At 47.6% G+C, this 7,078-nt stretch overlaps 1 protein-coding gene across 1 annotated transcript in view; it reads left to right on the forward strand.

Moving 5' to 3' along the window:
* Positions 1-528: 528 nt before the first annotated feature.
* Positions 529-7,078, forward strand: part of Otub2 (OTU domain, ubiquitin aldehyde binding 2) — a 29,457-nt gene continuing 22,907 nt past the window's right edge. The window contains exon 1 of the transcript NR_033587.1: positions 529-1,003. The gene's annotated coding sequence lies outside the window, so the exon portion shown is untranslated. The remainder of the gene's footprint in view (positions 1,004-7,078) is intronic.

Genomic DNA, 7,078 nt, shown 5'->3' on the forward strand with positions numbered 1-7,078 from the left:
GAAACAGGGGGGCAGGCAAGGTTCTGGAACCTGCCGGATGTGAGGTGCTGTTGCTACCCGTACTGGGGGGATTGTCACAAGTGCCTGGGGTAGGCTGATAGAGAATTGGTGGCATATGTAGGACAGGGCCCCTCTATTTGTGTGGCCTGTCACCTCTGGGCTCCAGGATCTTTCTTGCTGTGACTGTGGCCTCTTAATGCAATGTGCTTCTGACAGTTTGTCTGTTAGGAATATCAGTCATGGGGAATGTGAAGGAGTCTCCACGTCACCAGATTTGTGAGGGTTGTGCTTGACCACAACGGCCAGGGAGCTAACAGGGGACTAGATTTGTAGGCGCTCTGATCATGAGTCCCCCAGAAGCTACCCACACCAAGTGTCTTCCCACTGCTTGGAATACATCAGCCCTCAGAAGGTCTGGCAGAAGAAGGCTCTTCTCTGAGCTGGTTTTCCTACCCTAAAGTTGGGTGAGGAGGTGAGTCACCCACATACACACAGAGCCTGAAACGCCTCCTTTAGAGTAGGGAATGTGTGTCCCCAGGAAGCCACAGGCAGCTGTACCTTGGCTGTGCTGTTCACTCCACAGGCCTGTTGGTGTGTGTGGGGGGGGGGGGGGGCGGTGACGAGCAGCCAGTGAGCTAGCTGCCAGCAATGGAGAGCTGTACACAGTGGCGGATGGTGAATGACAGTGGGCTGTCATCAGTGGGTGGCAGGCTCCACTGGGCAGAACAGGGAGGGAGTTCTGTAGCAGGGGGAGAGGGAGACTGTGTGTGTCAGTCAAGAAAGGGAACAGTGAAGGAGGCTGTGTCAAGAAGGAGGCCACCATCCTCTTGCATGAATTTCAGAAGGAAGAAGTTGGGGAGGAGCTGGAAAAGGTGGCCAAGGCACTGGGGCAGATACTAAGGGCCTAAGCCATCATGGCTGCCTGAGAAGAGGACAAATTGTGAACAAGAACCCCCCAACAGCAGGCTAAGGGCAAGCTTTCGACTTGAGTCCCGGGGCTGTGGTGAGTAGTGTTGGTTGCTTTTCTTGTTTCTTGACAAAATACTAACAAAAACAGCTTATGGAAAGATGGGTGTGTGGGGGCTCGCTGCAGGGCTGCAGGCCATCACAGAAAGGAAGACTTGTGGAGCAGCTGGTCACAGTGTGTCTGCTGTGGGGGAGCAGGGAGAGGCGGATGTCGCTGCCTACTTGTCTCGCAGTCCTCATTTTTCACTCAGCCCAGGACCCCAAACTCACGAAAATAAATAAAACTGGCAGGGAGGGTTCACAGTCAAGCAAATCGAGAAAATGACTAAGAACAGCCTAGAAAGTGCTAGGTGTTTCAACCATATAAAAGACAAATTGAGGGACAGTGTGAATGTGTCCGAGATGAGCTCTTTGACATGGTGGATCCGTTTTCATAATTCTCTGGAGCGCAGTTTGATCTGAGGTCCTAGGGCTAGGCTAGGTAGCTAGTCGGATATCGATGGAGACTGAAGAAGCTGGGGCACTGAATGGGGTCTGAGGGCCCAACGAGCGGCTCATCAGGCACTGTGATGTCAACTTGATGTCTCTGTTGTCAACTTGATACAGCCAGGAAGAGACCCTCCAGTGAAGAATGGCCTCTTTTAGATTGGTGTGTGGGCTTGTCTTTGGGGCATTTTCTTGATCGTTCATTGATGTGGGAGGGCCTAGCCCACTGTGAGAGTTACCATCCTGATGCAGGAGAATCAAGGCTCTGTAAGAAAGGAAGCCGAGTTTGAGCCTGGGAGGAAACTAATGAGGAGCGGTCCTCTGTTAGTCTTGGCTTCAGTTCCTGTCCCCCACCCCCTTCCCTCAGCGGTGGACTGTGACATGGAAGAGTAACCCAAATAAACCATTTCCTCACCATGTTCCTTTGGTCATGGTGTTTATCAAAGCATCAGAGATCCATCTAGAACAGGTTACTTGCTACCGAGCTGGAAGACCTGAATTCTCTCGCCTGGACCCACGTGGTGTATGAAGAACACCGACTCTTATATGTTGTCCTTTGCCCTCCACACATGTGTTGTGGCACATACACATGCTCCCACCTACATAAAAATGGAACCTGAGTTTGTATCTTTGACTCTGGCTGAAGAGAGCATTCTAAACAGCCTGTAAAAAAAAAAATGCTGTGTATCCATAGGTTTTCTGATAAAAACCAAAACAGCTGTCCCCTCCCCCTTTTAAAGTTAATCCAAACGGTCCTGTCAATCACCTGGACAGGAAATCCCTTCTCAGGAATCTGTGTGTTCCCTAGAGTTTAAAAACCAGTTCTGGAACCTGCTCAACCATGCGGGTTGGCACTGAGGGCAGTCTCTGGCCTTTTCCCCGGTTTTGCTTCTCCCAAGTCCTTCGAAGCATTTCCCAAAATGTGCCTGCCATCTTCCCTCATTAAATTAGGACCTCAGATTGATCATGCGCAGGTGTGTGTCCCTTAGTGGGGGCCCACCTCAGACTGAGCATGCGCAGGTGTGTGTATGTATGTGTGTGTGTGTGTGTCCCTTGGGGGGGGGCGCCAAACTGAGCATGCGCAGGTGTGTGTCCCTTAGCGGGGCCCACCTCAGACTGAGCATGCGCAGGTATGTGTCCCTTAGCAGCCCACCCTCACCAGCTTCCAGTGTTTAAGGATGGCATTGCTTCAGAAATAATCCCTGTGCTCTGCAAACCTGCTACAGGCAACGCGTTCTTCTGGATGCTCTTAGTTCTTGGCGTGCTTTTCCTTTGTCCGCACCAAGAGGCTGGGTTACAATTAAACCCACCTCACACGATGGATTGAATTATTGGCACCAGGTTGCCATCCTACTGTGGCCGTGTGTAAATCCATGCTTTGGCCCGAACTCCCCGCTAGACAGTCTGTTTTTCCAACTCGGAATTGGGTTTAGCAATGTGACTTCCTTTGTCCAGTAAGATGTTATTGGAGTCTGACTCTAGCAGAGAATTAATACATGATTGTGCAGTGCCTGTGAGCTTGACCATGTTGAGATCATGCCTCAGGGAGACCCCTGGTTCCAGAAGGATGTGAGTCGAATGGAACAGACTTTCATCCACATAAACCATTTATTTGGTCCTTAGTCAACTCACAGGCCCACGAAAGACCAATAAATGGTTAGAGTATACACCAATGAGTGTGTGTGTGTGTGTGTGTGTGTGTGTGTGTGCGACTGCTTATTACACAGCACTAGCTGACTGATACATCTGTACATTAACTAGGTCTAATACACACCAAACCAAGACTCATCTTCTTTTTAATGGGAGAGGAGTTGGGCAGGAGAGTACATACTACTCTTGCAGAGGACCCTGGTTCAATTCTCAGCACCTCCTAGCAGCTCACAGTCATCTGTACCTCCAATTCCAGGGAATCCAGTGCCCTATGGTGACTTCTCTGGGTTCCTTACACAAGTGATTCACATATGCATGCTAAGACGCACACACATGCACATAAGCATTCTGTTTTGTTAAAGTGGCAGAGGGCTGGAAAGATGGCTCAGTGGTTAAGAGTACTTGCCACTCAATCAGAAGGTGTAAAGTTCTGATCCTAGCACACACATCAGATGGCTCCTGGAAACCTATAACCCCAGCTTCAAGGAATCTGAGACTTTCTTCTGGCCCCCACCAGCATTCACACATACGCCCATGTGTATATATTCACACAGACATATGTGAACACATAAGTAAAATGAAAAGTGGGAAGGAGTCTGTCCTGCCTTGGAGACAATGGTTAGGATGGATGGAACGACAGGTTATCATTTTGTCTTTTGTTATGTATACTTTTTATATCTTGTCCAAAGTGTCTGTAATAAACATGTTTACCTTTTATAATCAGAAAAAGAAAGCTCACTTTTAAAAACAGAAGCAAATTCTTCTTGGTGTTTTTTTTTTTCGATTTCTTAGTGTCCCAAACAAGGGAAATGCCACACCCTCTGGGCAGGTTTTGTGAGGCTCATTCCCAAAATGTAAAGAAGTGAAAAGCTTAATTCAGTTCCCAAAGAGCAGGGAAGCGAGAGCCCGGCTTGACAATCTCTCAGCCCAGTAGCTGAGAAACTGGGCTTGGATGGATGCCGAGTAGATTCATGCAAAAACACCACTCTCACCTCAAAGGGAGGAAGAGAGAGCAGATTCTGGAGTCAGTTGAGTCATAGGCTTGTTCAAACATATGAGGGCCATACCTAAACATAGCATAATGCAAAATACATTTAGTCCCACTTCCTAAGTCTCTATAGTCTATAGCAGTCTCAACAATGTTAAAAGTTCAAAGTTCAAAGACTTTTCTGAGATCCATCCAATCACTTAACTGTAATCCCCAAAGTAAGACAGGAAACTGACTGGGCAAACTCCAAACTCTGCATCTCCAAGGGTAATGTCAAAGCAGTCTTCAGATCTCCAACTCCTTTTTCATCTTTGTTGACTGCAACCAACTTCTTTCTCCTGGGCTGCTTCCACTCCCTGCTAGCAGCTTTCCTCAGCAGATAACTCATGGCTCTGGCATCTCAAACATCTTGGGGTCGCCAAGGCAACTTCAATGTTACATCTTCTTGTTTCAATGTCTGGGACCCATACATGATCTTCTGGGCTCCTCCAAAGGGCTTGTGTCACTTCTCCAGCTCTGCACTGTGTAGCACTCTAGGCTCTGGTTGATCCACTCCACTGTTGCTGCTGATGTTCTTGGTGATCAGGCATCTCCAATACACTGGGGTCTTCTGCTGCAACTAGGCTTTACCAATAGTCTCTCATAGGCTATCTTCATGGTGCCAAGCCTCAACTCCTCTGCATGACCCCTTCAGTCCTGGGCCATCAACTACAGCTGAGTCTACACCTTCTCCAGTGGCCTCCCATGACCTCTCACAGTGCCAAGCCTCAGCTGCTCTTCATGACTCCTTCATGCCTTCAAAACCAGTACCACCTGGGTAACTCTTACAAATTACCAAGAACACAGCTTCTTTGTGCTCTAAGAAAACACTTCATAGAAGACTTCATCTCAGTGATGCTGGTCTCTTCTTAATCACCACTAATTTCTTAGCTCCAGCTAACCAACATCTTTGTCCCAGTGGTCCCCTCTATTCTGGACTCTAAAGCCAGAGCCACATGACTGAAGCTGCTGAGTTCTGCTGCTTGCAGGATCTGGAACATGGCCCCCTTGTTCTACTACATTACCACTAGCTTTCTGTTTTCCAACTCCTTCACTACCTGAACTTGTCTATCCTGGATCTTGTTCTATAGATTGACCTTGAACTCACAGATCTGCATGCCTGTCTCCTGGGATTGAAGGTGTGTACCACCATGCCTGGATTTAAGCTTTTCTTCACTTAAAACTTGCTCTGTCCCAGGCTGGCCTTGAACTCAGAGCTCTGCTTGGCTCTATCTCCTGTGGTTAAAGGTGTATAACACCATGACTGGATCTAAATTTAGCTGGGTAAGATCTTGCCCTGAAGTCTCACTCCCTTAATCTGTTATGTCTTAGAACACAGGATTCTGCTCCATTTCACTTCCTGGTGTCCCTTTAATACTCGAACCATATCTTTTATATTTCCCCTTTTTAAGCTTGCTATGCTTGTTCAAAATGCTCTTCAAGAAACTTAGCCAGAGAACAAAGTCTCTGCTGGGCTTTTTGGAGACTTCTTTTGTCAATGCAATTCATCTGAGTCTCTTGACCTTAGCCTCAGGCTGACTCTTCAGACAAGGGCAAAAAGTAGCTACATTCTTCATCAAAATACCACAAAACAGTCTCTACACCACATACTGAAAGTCTTCTCTTCTGAAACCTCCTGAGTCAGGTCTGCACAGCTCAAATCACCCACAACAACAAAGTCTTCCAATATTCCTACAAGGATAGCTCATCAAACCCCACTTGAAGCATTCCATGGCTTTCCAAATCCAAAGTCCCCAAATCCCCATTCTAAAAAACAGAACAAAACAAAACAAAACAAAACAAAAAAAAACAAAAAACCATGGTCAGGACCTTCCCAGCAATATCCTAGTCCCTGGTACCAACTCTGTCTAAGTTAGGGTTTTACTGCTGTGGACACTGTGACCAAGGCAATTCCTTAAAGGATAACATTTAATTGGGGCTGGCTTACAGGTTCAGAGGTTCAGTCTTGTATCATCAAGGGTGGGAGCATGGCAGCATCCAGGCAGGCATGGTACAGGAGGAGCTGAGAGTTCTACATCTTCAAGAGTTCTACATCTGAAGGCTGCTGGCAGAATACTGACTTCAAGGCAACGAGGGTGAGGGGAAGCCCCTGCCCACAGTGACAGATCTACTCCAACAAGGCCACACCTTCTAATCCTGCCACTCCCTAGGCTGAAGGCTGAGCCTATACCAAGCACCACACTGACCCACTAGTTATGTTTCCAGGCCTGCAGGCCAACTTCAAACCATGAAGGGAGCTGCGGCCTGAGGGGAAGCCAACATGGATTATTTCTCTTCCAACAACCTTTTTGTGGTACTTAGAGCTTGAACCCAGGGCCTTGCTATGTTAAGCAAGGGCTCGGTTGAGCTACATCTCCAGATCCCTTTTATTTATTTTAATTCATGTATATATTGTATTTATTTATTTTTAATCAGGGTCCCTCTCTACATGGGTAGGCCTGGCTGTTCTAGAACTCTCTGCCTGGCCATAAACTCACAGAGATTGTCCTGTCTCTGCCTCCGGAGTGCAGGGACAGAAGATGTGAGGCTTCTGCGGCTCACCCAACCTACAGACTGGCAAGGAGAGTTTTTGTTCAGTCAAGAAACACACAGAAGCCAGGAGGTGGTGGTGCACAACTTTAATCTCAGCAATCAGGAAGCAGAGGCAGGGAGATCTCTGTGAGTTAGGGGCCAGCTTGGTCTATAGAGTGAGATCCAGGACAGCCAGTGCTACACAACACAGTGAAAGCCTGTCTCAAAAGAGGGAGGAAAGAAAGAGAGAGAGAGAGAAAGGTGCACCCTAGGAGGGACACATCTGTGTGTGTATGTGTGTGTATGTTTGTGTGTGTGTGTGTGTGTGTGTGTGTGTGTGTGTATGTGTGTGTGTGTGTGTTAATTTTACTTCTGGCAAAAACTCCCTGTGTTTATTCTGTGAGATATAAACAGCCT

This window comes from Mus musculus, chromosome 12 (assembly GCF_000001635.26).
Source record: "Mus musculus strain C57BL/6J chromosome 12, GRCm38.p6 C57BL/6J".
Taxonomy (NCBI): Eukaryota; Metazoa; Chordata; class Mammalia; order Rodentia; family Muridae; genus Mus; species Mus musculus.